At 34.2% G+C, this 20,445-nt stretch overlaps 1 pseudogene; it reads right to left on the bottom strand.

Moving 5' to 3' along the window:
* Nucleotides 1–8,312, bottom strand: part of LOC144372169 (C2 domain-containing protein 2 pseudogene) — a 33,711-nt pseudogene extending 25,399 nt beyond the window's left edge.
* Between the last annotated feature and the right edge of the window lie 12,133 nt (nt 8,313–20,445).

Here is a 20,445-nt window from a genome sequence, read left to right as displayed (position 1 = left end):
GCAAGACTGGACAGAACCTGAAAGTTTATCTGTTTTCTCTTCATCATCGAGAGATACTGCTACATTTGCACCCTATCTGGTACTTCTGAGGTGTTCCTAATTCAACTTTATGTTGATATCCTGGCCACACCTTGTCTTTGGAAGACAAGAACTGAGAGCTATATGTATGCTCAGATGGAGGAACAAAACAAGATATGACACTGTGTTTTCTGATTGCAGTTTATTTATTTTTACCTTCCCATTGTATTTTATTTTACTACACTTATTTTCAATTTACTGGTTCTTTTTTTTTCACTTTTTTCCCTATGCTGTTGTATTTGATACTATTAATTTTTAAAGCTACTTTAAAATCATTGGGAAATAAAATTGATCAAAATTAAACCAGCCAAAAAGGAGTTTGTGAAAGATTATGCTTCTCATTTTCTGGTACATAGGTGCACAAACACAAACACATATGCACCAAATAATGAATGAGATATCAGAAAAGGAATAAGAGGCAGTGGGTAGTGGAACTTAACAGAAATGGCAGGTGGTTCCCACATTACCAATGTGAGTGTAGGTGCAAGAGAAAGTGTCCCAAAACAGGGAACATTTACCCCAGTGTTCACAGTAGCTGGGCAAACACCTAAAGAAGTATAGGCACACTTCTGTTTCCATGTTCAGTCATAATAAAATGTTTATCTCACACTAGTATAGTAAAGAAAAAGATGAAAAACAACAGTCAACAGAAACATTTCAACAGGACCAATGACTGTGGAAATCTATTCTTAAAGTCAACTAATTTTCAACCACAATTCAGTAGGTGCAGTACATGCTACCAATTCTCATGCATTTGTGACAGGTACATTTTCAATGCTTCTCTTTGTCAGAAAAAAAAATTGCTTCTCAAAAAATCATAAGATTAATTTTATACATGACCAGGATAAAAGCTGCTTACAATGACCATAGACAGATACACATGTCCACTCCATCCTTTCAAACCCCTGTGATGTGACACTGCAGATCTTTCCATAGACAGGCACAGACTATATCTTGGCCTTGAATCTGAGTTGAGCATGTGAACAACTTTGACCAAATGACATTTTAACAACTGCACAATATTTAGTAATCAGGCACAAAATAAGGACAGCTCTTTTTTTGTAAACCTCAAATATGTTTTTGGTATATATGAAATATGAAGTTTTTTTTTTTTTTTTTTTTTTTTGCCAAAAAGCACAGTAATGCAAATCAAGAATCAATTTATGGGACAGAGTCAAACTATAAAGCTTCTTCTCAGCAAAGAAAACAATCAATAATATAAAGACAAGGCCTACACAGTGGGAAAAATTCTCTGTCACACATATGAGAGAGAGCACTAATCTCCAGGATATATAAAGATATATAAAGAAGTCAACAACAACAAAAAAAGTAAATAAATAATCAAATAATAAAGGGGCTAAAGAGCTGATATAAAGCCGATCAACAAATATATGAAATAATATTCAACATCTGTAGTAACTAGAGAAATGCAAATCAAAACTAAGATTTCATCTCACTGTACTCAGAATAGTAGTTATCAAGAATGCAAACAATAAGTTTCAGTGAGGATGTGGGGAAAAGGTACACTCATACATTGCTGGTGGGACTGACTTCAAAAGGGTGCAACCACTTTGGAAAGCAATATGGAAACTCCTTAGAAAATTTGGAACAAAACCACCATTTGACCCAGCTATCCCACTCTTTGGTTAAAGTTTTATAAGGATCGAAACAGAAGTTATTTATCTTTTATTTATTTATTTTTTGGGGCAGGGAGTTAGAAATTGACTAGTGGCACTGAGCCACATCACAGCCTTATTTTGCATTATATTTATTTTGAGTTATGCTCTCATTGAGTTGCTTAGCACTTTACTTTTGCTGTAGCTTGCTTTGAATTCATGGCCCCCTAACTCAGCCTCCCAAGTTGCTAGGATTATAGGCATGCACCACAGTGATCAGCCAGAAGTCATTTAATAGCCCAGTGGAGACATAATCTCTAAATAAAATATGGTCTTACTTCCTATTGAAGTTAAGTTTACATCTAATTATCATATTTCAGTATTTGTTGTCCAATGAGCACATAAAGTATTACAAGTGATTTTCAAACCAGTTTACTTCTTTTTGCTTGATCTTTCACTAGTGACTTGGATTTGGGGACTCATGATTCTCTTATGTAGGTCATATTTTTAATGTAACCCCCAAATTTATGGATCCTGCTCTAGAGAGTTAGAAGAGCTAAAACAAGAATAAGAGTATTTAGGTTAGATGCTTAAAATATTTGATGACATTTACTCTGAAATAGAGTTCAGAAAGAAACTGTGTAACCTAGAGCTAGGAGAACAACTCTAAATGAAATATATCTGTAATAGTCTTTCCATGTAATGCTTCTAACTTAAAACATGTGGTAAAAAATTGTAATCAGTCTTATTTTTTTATCTATATCAAATTTAAGTATCAAATATCAGGAGGAATTTACCTTTATTTTATTTAACGCAAGAAAATAGTACATATTGCACTGTAGAAACTTAAAAAGACATTCATCTTGGATATAAGTGTAGCTCAGTACAGAGCACTTGCTTGGCATGTGCAAAGCCTTGGTTTCACAGTTTACAGCATCATGCTCTCAAAAAGAATAAAAAAAGTGTTTTATAATAGTGATGGCTAACAAAAAAGCTATATATATATATATACAGGTTATTGTGTGTGTGTGTGTGTGTGTGTGCACGTGCACACTCATGTGTGTATGTATACACACATATTTATATATTTGTGTATATACACACACACACACACACACACACACACACAATACCCTGTATCCATGTGAAAACAACTGTTAACAGTTCCAGCTAATATTGCATACATATTGTAATGCTAAATGAATCAAGATTTAGGCAAAAAAATGACTGAATTATTTCCTTCAGTTCAGTTAACAAGGGAACTCAGCATGATGGTGGTTAACAAATTTTGGTTTATAAAAGAAAAGAAAAAAATTTATTTTTACTCCCAGCTTTTCATACCAGTAAGCAAGACATTCCTTCCATATTCAACATTCATGGAGTGACAGGCCCTGGTTCAAGTTGAGTTTAAATTGTCATTAATGCTGTAATGCAAAATTGTCCCCAATTTTCAAGGATGTCATACTCTACAATTAGAGAAGTTTGCATCTAAAACAAGTAGCCTCCAACTAAGGTACTTTTTCAGACATAAGGGGGAAATATAACTTAAATTATAGAAATTTCTCAAATGACAATGATAAATAAACCTGTCATAAGTTGAAAATATCACAGTTGAAAATTTGTTTAACAATCCTAATTTATCTACAGAACATTATAACTTACCCTCACCTAAGTTAAGTATTCTCAGAACACATAACTTATCCTATAGTATAAAACCTACTTTATAATAAAGCATTGCATATCTTATTTAATTTATCAGATGCCTATATCCAAAAAACTCAGTGAACTCACACAACACACAGGGTGTTTTTATTGGTTGTTTTCCCTCCTGATCACAGAGCTGATTAGGAGACAAAGCTGGCTGCTGCTTCCTAGAACTAAGAGAGCATCTGCCATAAACCTGCATGTCAAGGAGAAGGTCAATATTAAAAGTTCAAAGTATGATTTCTACCAAATGTATATGGTTTTTGCATTATCATAAAGCTGAAAAAAAACATAAGTCAAATTATTCTAAGTCCCAAACTATCTGTATTTTGATAATCAGTGAGTATGTAGCTTTGAAAGAAAGTTAAAAAGAGACACATCTGTTTTCTCAAATCTACCCAGGATTAGGCTAATGTCTTCTAGTTTTTCAAGTTTACCTCTGGTTACCAACCCTCAACTTCAGATAAGAGTCACATTTTAAATTCTGTGACAATCATACTTTCATGTACACAGACTTATGCATCCTGACTCACCACAAACAATCTGGAACATCTTATTTAAAAAAAATTCAGAATCTATAGTTAGTTCTTCTGGTATTATAAATATCTCATTGATTCATTTTTAAAATTTATTTCAAAGATGACTGCTTTTATACTTATGAGTAAGGACACTTATGACTCTACAAAGGGACCTGTGATTTCTAACCTGTTGTGATTGATCTAAATGCATGGCCAGGCAGGCATAGGCTCAGTTTGAGTTTTGCATCAGTAACAACAAGGACAAGAGCCCCTGCCCAATGTAAAAACTGACTTGTCAGCAACAGCCATTCCCTGTTCAACATTTGAAATTAGAAACTGATGGCCATTGAATCTTTTCTAGAGTTGTTTAGCCAAACAACTTCTGGAACTCAGAAAAGTCACAGCGACTATTTGAGGATGTGAACAGAAGAATAACACTTTTCCTTGCAAATACACTAAAGGAGGATACTAGGAAAGTGGTGTGGTAAAAAAACTTTTGGGTAAGAAATATTACTCCTTAAAATTCCTATGAAAATAAAAGCCTCAGTATCTGCAAACAGTTATTCACATGTGTGTACTGGGAAAAAGTAAAGATAAGGTAATTACCTTTAGTAGAAAGAAAAAAGAAAATAATGGTGCACTTTCATAATGGAATGTTACATGGCCACTATACCATAGAACCATACTTAATAACTCAAAAAAAAATTCACAATGTGTTATTGAGTCAGAAGATGCAGAAAAATATGTTTGTAAATAGTGCTAAATTCAGATAGATGAGTATTTGTAAACATGTACATGAATATGAGCCTGTGACAGATCTACATGAGATTTGATTATGCTGGATGCACTAAGCTAGGCAAACTAGTCCAATAACATGTCAGTGTTGAGAGGAAACACAGCTCCGCATGGAGAAGGAAGAAGGAAAGCAAAAAAAGCCAAGAAAAAACAAAAAGTTGGAGGTGACCTCAGAGTAATGTATGAGAAGCTTTGGCCTTTCCTTTCCTCTTGAAAAAACAGACTCAAAGAAACTGATCAAGTGCCTTTGTGAAAAATGAAGAACCCTATTTTATGAGCAGCACAAAACTAGCCACATTGAAACTGGTAGTAAAACCCATGAAACTTTAACAACATAATTCCTTCCCAGGACAGTGTCAGAGAATCACTAGAAAATTGCAGCACCATCTTTTTTTCTGAGGAGGAAAGGATGGTTCTGAACTGTACGTCCAAATCCAATTTTCTGACTTTCCTGATAGCTACCCAAGGTAACCCTTGGGTACTTTACTTCTTGCATGAATCTGAGTCCTAACAGGAAAAGACCCTGGATGAGAGTCCCTGAGAACAAAAAGAAAAATGTGGAGGATATTTATTAAGCAAGTATGCTTTGTAGCCCTTCCCATATTCCAGGGTCCTCATGGGAGGGAAAGAGATGGACTTTACGTCCAACGTTCTAAATTTTCTAGGGACTGAATTCTACCCAAGGGTCTGCTTCCTTCTTACCTACATTGAAGCAAGTGAGAAGCTGGCATGCTGTGGACATCTAGGAGACACTGAGAACAAAGATGGTAGTTTAGACTAGCAAGTATGCACCTGACACAGCCCCTAAACTTCATAGAACTGAAAAGTAAGCAGATGGAAAACACCAAATTCCAGTTCCTGAGAAGAAAAAGGATAAGACTGTATGTATAAGTTTTCAACTTTTTCAGCAGCTTCCAAAGAGACTAGCTTCTCTCTTGTTCTTCTTAAAGCACTGATGGTATCCCCAAGATACCTGAGACACTGGGAGAAAATGTGGCAGTTTGGACTATCAAGTAAGTACTTATCATACATATCCTGTCTTTGTTGTTCAATAAACTGGGTTGTAAAGAGATAATTAAATCTCTGTTTTTCCCCTGCAAGGGAATAGATGGATCAAGCTTGCAATGTTCCCAGCATTTTCAGAGGCTGTCTGAGGGACTGACTTTATCTCATCTAAGAGCACTGACCAGACCAGGCATATCCTAGATACGCAAGGGTAACTGAGAATAAATGCAAAGTTTGGATTACTATGCAGCCATCTTCTACCCTCTCTTGGCTCAGCACAAAATAATCAATGAGAATCTCAGAGCCCGGCTCATCTCTGCAATGAAGAGAGAAGAAAGAAAAATATACCAAACATTCAGAATTGACTTCAGTCTCACTGTTTTCAGAGCATGAATGATACCTTGTATAATCTAGATGTCTGTTTACCCCTGAGACCTCAAAAGAGTCCAGGTGTACTGCTGAACCAGAAAACCAGTGATACCATAGACAGAAACCAGAAGCAGCAGAATATTGTGAATTCATAAGAAAAATAAATAAATAAATAAATGCAGACAAAGATAAAAAGAACTTCCCTAACTGGGATTTTACAAAACTAAATCCAGCAAAAACACATACACAAAGAGTTTTAAAGGTCCCTGGCAGGGCTTCCTACTGAGAGTCTTGTTATATAAAACTCCTATTTATGAAGACTGGAAAAGACGGTTTCTTTTTCTAATATGTAGGTATTAACAATAAAAGAAAAATGAACAAATAAGAACACATGCTTCTACAAAAGAAACAAGATGAAACTTCAAGACCACAATTATACTGACACATAATATATGAATTACCTGGCAACGTATTCAAAATTAACTTGGAAAACAACTGAATAAAGAAAATGTAAATTTTAGCAAAGATACATGTGAGTTAAAAGAAGTCTAGTTCTTAAAGAAAGCAGTAACTACATTGAAAAATTCACCAAAGAAATTCAGTTTGCATCAAAACATCATCCTAGATCAAGCTGAAGAATCACTGAACTTGAAGACAGGTCATTTGAAATTACCCAGTTAATTGGATAGAAAGAAAAAAAAAGTTAAAAAGAATGAAGGAAATTGGTGAATACACCATTGAGTAGACCAACATATAAAATGAATGTCCAAGAATGAAAAGACAGACACAAAAACTTACTCAAAGAAATAATGGAAAAAAATACTTTTGAATTTTTTTAAAAAAGAACATTTGGACTTATGAAATCAAAAGAAATTTAAATAAAATAAACCCAAATAATTTCACATTGAGAAAAATTATAATTGAAATATGAAAAGTCAGACACAAAGAGAACTGTAAAATCAGCCAGTGAAAAGTGACATATAAAATACAGGGAAATTTCCCCGAGATAGTCAATGGCTGTCTCAGCAGAAACTTTGCAGACAAAAAGGCAGTAGAACATTTTCAAAATGAAGAAAGTTAAAAAGCAACAACCAAGAATATAATATCTGATAAAATTGTCCTTTAAAGTTGAAGAAGACATCAAGATATTCCCAAACAAAGCTGAAGAATGCTGAGCGCCATTGCCAAGTAGGAATGACTCATGGCATGACTTAGGTCATTTGCAGTGACATTGCATGAAAGGTGACCTTGCTAAAGGAAAAGGGCGGATCAGGGTTTAGGGAGGATCAGGGTTTAGGGTGCTCCTTTGGTTTAGGGCGGTTCCAGGTTTAAGGTGTACCCTGTTGGGAATAGGGCATATCCTCCTGCCTCAGGCACCACATTCCTTGAGTTCCCCTTGAGTTCTCACAGGATTCAGACAGCATTTTTAGATACAGAGCCCAGTGTAGGTGTGGATTTCCCCAGAAGGTGCCTGTAGCGTGCCACTGAGAGGTGGAGAATAAAGAATTGCTGTTTGAATCTACAAGGCTGTGAGTGGGTCATAATTTTGTGCCCAGCCAGACTGCGACAGAAGAAGTCTATCTTTACAAGACCAGTCGTATAAGAAATGTTAAATAGGTTTCTTCAAGTTGAAACAAACCAAAGCTAAATAGCACCATCAATGCATAGATAAGTATAAAACTTCCTATTAAAGGTAAATGCATAGATAAATGCAGAATAATATATCATTGTAATAGTACTGTGGCAATTGCTGTTCAATTCTAGTATAAAAGTTAAATACATAAGTCTAAAAAACAATAGTATAAAATATGTTCATGGCTACACAAAACAAAATGATATAAATTGTGATGTTAATAATGTAAAGTCCATGGAAAGGATTAATAATGTGGCTTTTATATGCAATTTAGTTTCTATTAGTTTGAAGAAGACTGGTATAACTATACAATATTTTAAGTAAGCCTGAGTGTAATCACATTAAATATATGGAAAAGAAAGTAAAATCAAAGCATATCACTATAAAAAAATCAATAAAATATAAAGGAAGACAGTATAAAAAGAAAACAGAGACAAAAGATGTATGGTAGGCATCAAACATTTAAAAAGTGCTAGCAATGTCTTTCTGGGGTACAATAAAAATTAAATATTTGGTATTCATACCTGGTTCTTTACACATTGCTCCTACAATCTTTGAAATCTCCAGTGTTCTAAGTGCCTTCTCAATGCTCATAAGGACTGGTGACTGAATGCTACTTCTACATGCCTACAAGATGGGAGCTGGTTGACAGAAAGGTCAAGAAATCATTAAAGGCATGGAAATATTCTCTGCATTACTTGAAGTCTGAGAAAGCAAGTAAAGATAAAGGTTGAAATTAATCTCCAAAAGCTAATGTCTTACTTTATTTACCTATGTCACAAAACATCCATAATGTAGGTTGAAGTATAGTTGTAGAAGTATGAAATTTCTTAATTCCTGTAAAGAACATAAGATACTAAGAAATTATATTTGTACATTAACTATGTAAGCATATTCAAATAATAGTCATTTAAGGTTGATGTTTGAGGAAAATTCTAAGCATCACTTGAAAATCCATGCCTAGTCTGATATAAATAATGATTGAATAATAATTAAATCTGATGTAATCACTCTAGCAAAGCAACTCTTTACTCTTGTATGTGTGTGTGTGTGTTTGTGTGTGTAAATATATATGTTTGCAAATAAATATATATATACACACACACACACGTGTGTGTGCACAGGTATTCAATTTGCTACAAGAACATGTACCTGCTTACTAAAAAGATATTGCAAATGAGGATCAACATTGCAGCATTAACAACCAAAAAACTTAATAAACTCACCTAAGTTTTGTTTTGCAAATAACAAATAATTATAAACATCTATTAGGGACTGATATCAGAAGCATATGCATAGGCTCTTTGTTGCCTGAGCTAAATAACTACAGTGTATTTTAATATAGTATGTGTTATATAAAATCCAAACACAGAGATCCCATTATAAGAGATAGATTTAGGGTGAGGGAGGATGATATGGTATTTATCTCTGTACAGACTCTTAAAACTTATTTACCGCAATGGCTTGCAGAAGTAACAGATGTTTATTTGAATGAACATTCATTTGTTCACATCAAGTCCCAGTAGACAATTCTATACTTTTAAGAGGTCAAATTTTCCTCTTATGCAGTGTTTACTATTGTGGTTTCCAATTGTTTATTTGGAGGATATAACATTAAGAAGATATGTAAAGTGGAGTCTTGAAGGATAATGATGTAGAATCTGAAGCAGAGATAAATATGCTAATTAGAAACAACAAAAATTTCAGATATAGACATGGTAGTGACTTGCTTTATATTTCCTGACAGCATGGTGATCATTTCTCTTCAAACAATCATGAATTCTCTCTCAAATTACCTTATTATCACACTGTTTGAGCTATAAAAATTTTATTTAAGAAAGAGTATTATCAGGCTTGTGATGTGCATCAGTGGTACAGTACTTACGTAGCATGCATGCGTCCCTGAAATTCAGTCCCCAGCACTGAAAAGAAGAAAAAGAAAAGAAAAAAATGACATTACCAAAAAGTGAAGTGACTTCTTTAAATAACCATAGAAACCAAATAAAGAATTTTCTTGTGAAAAATCTTTAGAAATTATACAATTCTATATGAATAAAAATTATTATAATTTGGAAGCCTGTCTGCACTTCTGCCACTTGCTATACAAAATGTTGTGTTTTTTTTTTCATGTATACTTTTCAAGCAAACAGCAATATCAGAACTACAGATAGTCTTTTTTTTTTCATAAGTTTATGTATTAGGGCCAGTTTATCATACCTAAAGTTATTTTGGCTCTGCAAAAGATTATTTTGGCAGAAGTTTTGTTAGTGTCTCAAATTGTGTTTTAAGAAATTTGGCTAGGTTTATTGTTTAAGATGGCAAGTGATAAATTTGAAATCTTATTACTGCATATTCCCAATCCTCTTCCCCAAGTCACTAGTTCTATGAGATTTTCATGTGCAATGATTCAACAAAAATTTGTTACAGAATTCCATAAACAAATAGGATAATTTTAGGAGCAGAGTTATAATGAGATAATTGTTTGGCTTTATTATTTTAGTGCATGAAATGCCTAATATATTTGGCAGCATAATTTAATCTCCATTATCTATGGAATTATTAGAAGAACAGATATAACATGTACACTAAAATATGAAGCTAATTCAAAAGTTATTTGAGTCAGCCTTCTTTCTCAAACTCTCAGACATCTATCAATTCATGGGAAAAGGTACATTATTCTATGAACTACTACATTAACAAACCTAGCCTTAATAGTAACTGGGACAAAGTGCCTTAATTTTTATTTATTTTCTTTAGGATGAGGGGGCTTTTGTTGTAGCTCAGTGGTAAAGCATTCGCCTAGCATGTGTGAGTCACTAGGTTTGATTCTGAGCACTACATATAGTTTACAGGATGAATTATGAGCATTGGAATTGCAGAGCCAACATGTTTGATTACTTTACAGGTTTGAAAAACATTGTCAAATTTACAAAAACCATACAGCATAATCATTGAGTGTCTGCTCAAATATCACTAGCTCTGCACTAGGTCAACAGCTTATCATACAACAATGAGCCAAGAAAGTCCCTGCCTTTTGATGAACTTATAGACTTATAAATAAGACAGGCATTTATTAGATAACAATACATAAATATGTTGTGACAAACGAACTTACATGATTCTTCTCTTGCACATCTCTTGAACTTTATATATAACTCCATTATGACATTACCCTTAAACTTAATTGGTATATATATATATTTTTCTGTTAGACTTAGTTGCTTAAGGGCAGGGACAAATATTTGTGACTACAGTGTCTAAGTGGATTAGAGTTTATGCATTTAGACAATGTTTACGTACATTCTATCTCTACATTTATTATGTATCTTTGGATAATTTTTTGGTCTCTCGTGCCTTGGTTTTTTAATATATAAAATGAATGGGGATAGTTATAATATTAACCCTATAGTGCAGCAAAAGTAAATATACAGAACTGAGAATAGTGCTTGACATATGGTAAGTGCTTAAGAACTATTAGCTATAATCATCTTTCCAGATCTAGTATAAACATTTTTTAATGTCTACTACCTAGCTTAATAGATAAATGCATTTAACTCTATCAATAATTCATAGTTCTTTAACATAGTCAACAATTTGATAAATGACTAGTCTTAAAAATTAGTATGTGCTTTTGCCATGACATGAAATTAAAAGTTTGATTATAAAATAATCATTATTTTGCCTCTAAAAAAAATTGCTGTGAGCAAAACAATGGCATAAATTATAATATCAAGTTAAAGAGTTAGTTCAAAGATGTGACATTTTATGTGCCATTTAAAAAATCAATTAAACTGCAATAATATTTTTTATTACTTAGAATTTTTATTTTATGTTTATTGAAATAATTTTCTTAAACTTATTTGGTCTTGGATTTTTATCATACATCACAATATAAAGAGCAATGGACAAGTTCATGCAGTCCCAAGCAATGATAATTGCATCACAATTGCCGCCTAAGAGTGATTGAAAACATCATTTATTGGATGGTACATTTTGATTTTAGAGATGATAAAAGGCACATGTTAGAACTAATGATGTCACATATATATTTATATGTTAAATATTATAGGGAGACCCTTAGAATATAAAGATTACTGATTCCCACACTGTCTCAGAAGTTGGGGTAGTCTGTGATGGGTGATGGTTTTAGCTTTGCTGAGATACATATTGCACATATTTTTTGTCAGGTGCACAGGACATGGTTGTGCAGTCAGTGAATGAATGTGGTTTGTTAAGTAGTCAATTCACATAGCTATGAGTGCACCCATGCAGAAATTCACACTTTCCTTGTCATTGTATTCCTAAATATAAGAACAGGCAAAGATTTCTTGTAGCCCTCTTAAATGAAAAGTCTATTTTGGGGTAGTTATACACAAACAAGCAAAACTACTCACACAGCGAGGTAAGGAAGCAGGGCTGGGGTAAGCTTAGAGGGCAGCTGGAGCAGCGATGGCAAAGGCGCCTGCAGCAGCAGCAGCAGCATAGTTCACGTGAAAAGATAAGGAAGGCTGAGGTCCTCATTAGGGCCAGCCTTGGCAGCCATCGAAGCCTCCTTCAAGTGGAGAGGTAAGGTAACCAGGCTAGGGTCCGCGTAGGGGGGCAGCCTGTGTGGGTCCGGCGGCGCCACAGGGCGGCAGTTTTGTTCTCAACGCAAGGTAAGAATGGGGGAGGGGGAAGAATCCTGGGGTTTCTTTGGTGGTCATCCAGGGCGGCGCCAGGGGAATCTTCATCCCCACAGCCAGGTAAGGTGGCGGGGCAGGGGTCCAGTGGGCGGCAGCCAGGGCGGCAGCTGCAGCTTCATTCTGGCCTCGAGGTAAGGAGACAGGGCTGGGGTCCCTGTTGGGGGCAGCCAGGATGTGGCAGCGACAACTTCCTTCCCAACCCAATGTAAGGCAGCAGGGCTGGAGTCTGCCTGGGGCAGTGGAGGGGGGCAGCGGGGTCTTCCTTCAGGAGGCTGGGGTCTGCATGGGCGACAGCAAGGACAGCAGCAGCAGCAGCAGCAGCAGCAGTGCCAGATTCCTTCCCACCTCCAGGTAAGGCAGGGGGTTGGGGCTCCTGTGGGCATCAGCCTGGGTGGCAGAAGCTGCTTTGTTATTGCCTTGAGGTAAGACAGCGGGGGTAGGGCGTTGGCGTGGGGGGTTCCAGTTGGGGAGGGGGACAGCCAGGTTGGCTGCAACTGGGCGATCTCCTTCCTGCCTCCAGGTAAGGCGGGGCTGAGGTGGGCTTTGGGTGCAGCTGGGGCTGCGGTAGCTGCAGAGGGATGGTGTCAGCGTGGGCATCAGCCAGGCGGTGGCTGCACCCGCTTTATTCTCTGCAGCGAGGTAAGGAAGCGGGGCTGGGGTCTGCCTGGGGCGCAGTAGGGGCCACTTCAGCTTCCTTCAGAGGGCAAGCTAGGGTGGAGGGGCTTGGGTCCTGGGGGGTGGGCAGTTCGTGTGGTGGCAGCTATGCTCACGCCAGGCTTCAGCGCCACCAGTGTCCAGGAACTATGGGACCTTTTGGCTGCTCCCATTACTTGGCAGGTGAGGACAAGGAAATGTGTTGCAGTTCTTGGGGCTTTGTTTGTTTTTCCTTGGGATTTTACCCCTTTTTTGGTAAATTTTGGATAAAATTTTCCCCATGATGTAAAGATTGAGCAAGAAATCTTGGTGATGTGTGGAGCTTTGCAGAAAGTGCAGTTTTGATTCTGCTTTGCCCATGGTGGCAGCTGGATCTTGGCAGGATGAATCTTCACTGCTGGTCATGGAAAAGGCTAGGGAAGCTTTTTAGTTGAGTTTTAAATTTCCCATTGTCGTGTTTAAGAATTCTACATGCATAGAAGAGAAATGTTCACCTTAAATAAGCATATGAGTGATTAACAGGGTATGTTTTCCTAAGGGAAAGGGAAATTTGGTAGCTCTTGCCAATGTCAGTCTGTGAATATTTAGATGTGTAGTAACTTTATAACATTTTTCATAAAAATCTGTTATTTACAGTTTGTCACATGTTGTTAATATTCCTTGCCCTTAAGTTCCCCGGCAAATCTTTTTTTATGCCTTCTAAGAAAGTAGACAATTGATAGATTATCCAAGGAATGAAAAAATATGTGAGTGGGTGATTTCAGACAATCCTTGAGGGCTGGCATTGTAAGATTCATTTTATCCCCAGTAACATTTTCATACGATAAAGGTTATCACTTTTAAAGCCTTTTATAAAGATACAATTTGGGAATTATATTAAGATAAGGAAAAGCTGTTGATTGATTTCTTAGATTAACATTTTTTTCCTCTTCTCTTTACTCTTTATAAAAACTATTCCAAGTGATAACTTCATCAAGATGGCCAGTGATAAGCAAATGTTCGATGATGACAGCGCCAGCACCAGCAGTGGCAGTTCAGATGTGGACCAGCAAGACCCTGCTACTCTAGAGCCTTAAGATCAAGAAGAAAGAACCTTCTGCTACCTAGCAGAAGAAGAGCACCAAACTCTCTAACAAAACCACTTCTAAGTTATCCACTAGTGCTTAAAGGTAACATTGTCAAATTGTCTTCCAAGCAATCGGATGCTTTTATTTTTATATCAAGAACAATACCCCAGAAATACTCTATGACCAATTATATTTGTACTTGAATGAATTGTCATCCTTTAGGGAGCATGAAAACATCCTCACTAAAATTATGCTTCTAAGCAAACTTATTCTGTACTTTGGTAATTTCAGGAAGAGACCTGGAGACCAAATTCTCATCTTGAGAGTTTAAGGAGTTGGCAAAGAATATTTGTGAAATTGAATTAGATGGTACACTGGGGATGTTTCCTTTTGTGAGTTACATTCTTGAGTGAAATTAGCCCCTGTCCACGTGGGTGTCAGTCCAGGCATCTATGGTGGCAGCTTCATGAAATGAAATGTGTCACTAGTCATGAAAGAAAATGATCAAATTATATTTGCTAAAAAATGTTGAATGTCAGGCCTTGGCTATTTTTGAACGCAGATTTTAAATTTGCTTAGTTTTACATACAAGTCTATAAATCCTGCATAATAGGTATGATTTTATTTTTGTAGTTTTAGTTATCTCTTCTTGTTCTTGTGAGATCAAATAAAACTGAAAAGTAACCATTAATAATCTCAGGTGTCACTTTGCTGTTAAAACTTTGCACATCTATAAAACGTGTGGATGTTCTTGATGTAGTGTAGTAGTGAAAATCAACAGCAGGAAAAATTATTTTGTTGGCTTTAAGTGAAAGATCACTTGTTTCCTGCTGACTTTTATTTTCTATGATGGCAAAAAAAAAAAAATCCATCAATGGGACTCCATCAGTGATAGTGGTTGTATTGAGTAGAATTCTTGTATCAAACATAAAATGTATCTATAGCATTACCTAATGTTGATGTTTTGTTATTTTTCATTGATCATAACTAAAAGAAAAAGAAAACATAAAAACTGATTAATTATTAAAATTTATAGTGATTTATATTTTTATTTTTGTATACATTTTCATCATCATTATATCATTAATCAAACACTAATGAACTTGAGAATATTATATTAAATAGCAGCAGTCCTTGAAATAATTTAAAATTCTTCTCAGTGTGTTGTAATCTTGTGGAGAGAACATTAAACAACTTGTGAAAACATTTTAAATTTCAAGAAAATCAGAGAAATACTTTTTTTCCCCTTACCTCAAGGCCCTCTTTCCTCTAAGAGTATGAAATTTAAATTTACATGCTGTACCTAAGAGCAGAGAAAAGAAATGGTTAAATAAGATTGCTAAAGTAGTCCTTGGAAGTTTTTCATTGGTAAAGGTATTTGTAAATTTTAAACTTTTTTCTTAAAAAGATAAAATATTGACAAAACTATTAATGTGCTCTTGCAATAGCTTTCTAATTTTTATCACAGTAAAAGTGGATTGAAGTCATTGTCAAAAATATTCTAGTTCTTTTCCTCTTTTTATTTTGTCTCATTTGGATATAAGCTTGAAAAGAGAATTTCTTTTGTAAAAGGTGTTTTAAAATTGATTTTATATTTTTTTGTTGAGTAGTAGTGGAGGATTTTCTCAAATCAGGTGTAAATAACTTACCTATTTACAGTAGCAAGTGAGAAAAAAGCTGCAATTTTTTTTAAGGAGTTTGGGTTATGCCTCTGAGAACAAAGAGGAAGCAACCATGTTAGCATTACTGAAGGCAAAACCAGCCTTGCATTTACCTGCATGATGGTAGAGAGCATTCTGATTTTCTGGTTATTTTGTAGACTGTCTCAAATCCTTTTTGTCTGTTTCCATTTCACTAATAGAATTCAGAAGGAGCTAGGTGAAATAACCCTTAATCTTTCTCCTAACAGCAGGTAAGAAACAAATTTTGCTGTTTTGATTTTTAAATTGTGAAATAATATCAGGAGATGAATGTATTATCTTTGTACGTTTGTGCAGCAGTGAAGGCTAACTAGCTATGTTTGCTCCCTTAAAGCTTTGCAAGTTCTTTAAACAAAAATTGCCCAGGTTAATTACATTAAAATATGAGAAAAATACTCTTTAGCATGTATCATATATTCTGTACTTATGAATATATTGATTTTGTGCTTCTTGCTGAGATTTGTTTGAGTGGTGTTGATTTTTCTGTTGTGTTTTTTGTGGATTATATTTATTCACAAGTATTTTGTAGAAACCTGTAAGGTTTTAACTTTTAAAGTTATTGCTTGTTTGTAATCTGAACTGATTATCCACATTTAGAAATTGTTGAATATGGTGATACAAAATGAAAAAGCATTAAACAGGAGTATAGTTGTTTTTGTTTGATTTATTCAGTAACTTGCCTAAAGGATAAATTTTATGTGCTAAGCTATTATTGTAGTTGTTATTTTCTAGAATACACATGGTTGAAATTATTTGCATTTTAAGCAAATATTATAATGACTTATGAAAATTCTTAGCAATAAATTAATTGGAATTATGAGAAGAATCAAATTCAGTGGAACTCATAATTTAAGATTGGTTGACAAATTGTATTAACAGTAGCTGGTTGATTTTGTTCATTTATGTCTTATATAGTGTTCTGTTGATTTTTGAATGGTGACTGTATGGTTGACAAAATTTATCAAATTTAGAGAGCAATATTATAAATAAATTGCATAGAAGTATGTGCTTAAGAATTAGAGGGGAAGGAATGCTAGAATTAAGGCAGTGTTATGATTTGATGTAAAAATATTTTGGTGTTTAACCAGTTTTTTTTTGCTACAAATTGTGTTTTCTCATGTTGATCAGCACCATCTCTGAAGTCTACTTGAGACATAATAAGGAATAATCCATTTGCTACTTATTGTGTGTGTTAACCAGATCCCCAGATAAGGGAGATTTGATCCTGATTTATCCAGTGAATTAACAGTTTTGCTTATATGTGTAGTCACAGGCATTTCAGTTCAAAAAGGAGACATGAATTTGAACTAATTATAAACTGAGGGTATGTCAGATCTCAAAATATTACTTAAAAATATACTGCTCTATAGTGTAGCCACTAGCCACATTCTGACTATGGACCAGGTTGTTGTGGTTAGTTAAAAATGTGATATGCTGTAAGTGTGAAAAGCATACTGAATTTTGAAATCTTATTACAAATTTTAAATGAATAAATATTTTAAAGATATCTATTACATGTTGAAATAATATTTGGCATATTTAGTAAGTGTTTTAAAAATTGTATTTTTATCATTTTAGCATAGTTATTAGAAAATTCAAAATTATGTGTGTAACTTGCATTATTATTTTGCTGAAAAGTATAGCTTTAGAGAAAAAGTAAATCAGCATTTTTTTTTTTTAGCCTTCTAAATGGTGTGTCAAATCTGCACCATTTAGGAGTTCAAGTTAAATTTGCTATGTGGAAGAATCACTTAACTTTCAGAGTATATTCTGATAATTTTCATTATGAAAGATGTAAAGATCTGTCAATTTAAAACTCACATGTCTTAAAGTAGCATGTCAGGTCAAACTTTTTTAAGGGTTTCTGTTGATTTTTTTGCAAATGGCTTAAACCAGTGTATGGATATACATCTAGAGAACATAGTAGACATATTGAATGCTTTCAGAGCAGTGATGTACTGGTGCATTTGGTAAAGGAATGTGCTTTAAGTGTTTAACCCAAGGTCACAGGTTGATTTTAGATGGAGTAAAATCTTTCTGTGAAATAGAAAGTAAGTTTCACTTATCACATATATTATTCTCTTTATATACCAAATTTCATTTAAGTTCATTAAATAATGCTTAACATTTAGTGATTTAACTAGTGAAACAGTACAACTTTGGGCTTGCTTGTGCACAGTAACATGGAATACTTATATCTATTTTCTTTTGTCACAGTCTTTGGTGACTGTTGGCTATTTAAAATGACATCTTTAAACTTCTATAGTTCTTTAATATCTGAGTTTCTTTATGGCTTTGTAAGTGATTCAGGAAAAAAAAAAGGTAAAATACAAGTTTCTTAGGAAATTAGATGTTGTTTCTTACTACTTTTAGGAGAGACTTTTTTCGATATACCTCAAATGTAAAATAATGCAGATGCTTTTGTGTGTTTTTGGCTTCTTCTGGGTAGAAGGGTAGTTCTTGTAATCTGATAAAAAAGCCTAAATTAGTATTGAGTTTTTGATTTCATGCCAGAAAATGCAATATATTGTGGTATTATATTTCTTTTAACTCATAGTTGCATAACTGAGAATTTTAGCTTTATGGTAGTTGCATTATTTAAATTTGTTAATTCATGTTGTAATTAAAAATGGGATTTTACAATCCTAAGTACATTTAGAATTTATTGGTTAATATTGCATGAGACCTTCGAAACTTTATGCTTGCTACTTCTAGGTGCAAGTATTTAATTATTGTTTTGGGGATGGTGTGTGTGTGTGTGTGTGTGTGTGTGTGTGTGTTAACTTGTCAAAGTATGTGACAGTGTTAATTATCCCTCAGGGAAGAAATGTTAAATATATATGGGTACATTCAGGAAAATGTTGAATGAGATATAGGAAAATCAAAATTATCTGTACTAGGGATATTTGTCTTAAATCCCATCTTTTGTTTTAATTAATAAGTTATTCTTTAGTTACATAATTAGGTCTAATGTACACATCCAGGATGGCCTTTGGGTACATGTTATTGTCAAATTAAAAGCATGACTTTAAAAGTGTTTGATTATATGTCAATAAAAATACTTATTTTTCTTAGTAAAAAAAATGTTGATAAAGATATAATTTCTAATGATTTGACAGTTTTTTAGGTTTTAGGTATTGAAGGCCTGTGGGTCAAAGCATTTTAAACACAGGGAAATAATATATGTTTTTTGGTTTACTTTTATACTTTTTACATTCTATATTTTAGATTAGGGAATAAAAATCAGTTCACCAGTGAGTGTGAAGGGAAATTATTATGAACATCCCTTTGTTTTACAGAAAGTTATGGACGAGAGTTGTTTAGTAATGTGTTGACATTTGCATTCTATTTATCAAAGAATGTGCTTCCTTTTCCACTTACAGTGAGCAGTTGTTTAAACAGCAAAAGTTTAGAAAGGTGCTGAATTTCTAAGTTAACCTTGAATTTCTTCTTCTATATATAGGGTACAAACATGTACTCTTAAATATTAATGGGTTTGGACTGAATCTATGTTAAAGAAGATATTCAGAAGTAATTGTAAATCATTTTTGGATGAGAGGAAGGCCTTATTGGGGGGTAGACATTACAGTTTCAAGTTTATATTAATCATGTTTACTAGCAAAACCTGAATTCAGCTACTGTAATACTTGTAAATACTATAATACTTGCAAATTTTGTTAACTTCCGTTTTTTAAAAAAAGAAAAAGAAGTAGTATAAGTTCTAAATAAGAAGTTGGCAATTTGCACATAAAAGTAATTTTTTGAGGATAAACTGTGTTTCTGTTGGTTGCCATGTCTCATTATTGTCCAGTGTAGATTAGAACTTTGCTAATTAAAAGGTGATCTTTAGACTAGCAACATATGTATCACACGTGTGATTGTTAAAACTCAGAATTTTGTTTTCCTCTAACCAGAAGTACTGAGTCTGAATGTGAATTTAGTATGATTGCTAACTGAATTGCGTGACTGAGGTTGGAAAAATCCTGCTACTGAAGCAAGACTGCTCAGATCCATACTGTGCCACTATTGGCATGCCACTTTATATAAGTTATGGGATATTTTTGTTCTTCAGTTTCCCAAGTTGTAAAATGAAGATTAAGTTAATCTCTCCATTGTAGAACTGTTGTGAGGATGAAATGAATTTGTTGAAAGTTTTGTTAACCACATAAATTGAAACCCTAAAGTGGATACAGCATGGTAAAAGTAGGTGAGATGGTTTAGCAGCATGCCCTCACTCTTGCTGCTATTTGATTCAGTGCATCCACATCCTACTTATAGGAATAATTACATCTTAATTTATCATCTAATTATTGAGTACATATCAAGCAGTTTGTTTTTAATGTGAATAAAAGCAGGTTTTTAAAAACTTTAATTAAAACGGAAAATTAGCCTAAAAGTGTTGATCATAGATGAACAAATACTCATTCCCTTCCAAAAAAAATATGTGTAAACTTAATGATACTTAAAAAGAATGTCTTGGACCTCGGACTGTAGCTTAGTTGCACAATGCTTGCCTAGCATGTGTGAGGCACTGGGTTTGATCCTGAGCACCAAGTAAAAAACATAAAATATACACATTATGTCCATCCACAACTACAAAATGTTTTAAAAAGTATTTATAAGA

This window comes from Ictidomys tridecemlineatus, chromosome Y (genome assembly GCF_052094955.1).
Source record: "Ictidomys tridecemlineatus isolate mIctTri1 chromosome Y, mIctTri1.hap1, whole genome shotgun sequence".
Classification (NCBI taxonomy): Eukaryota; Metazoa; Chordata; class Mammalia; order Rodentia; family Sciuridae; genus Ictidomys; species Ictidomys tridecemlineatus.
Note: the sequence above shows the minus strand (reverse complement) of the source record. Positions and strands in the feature narration are given on the sequence as shown.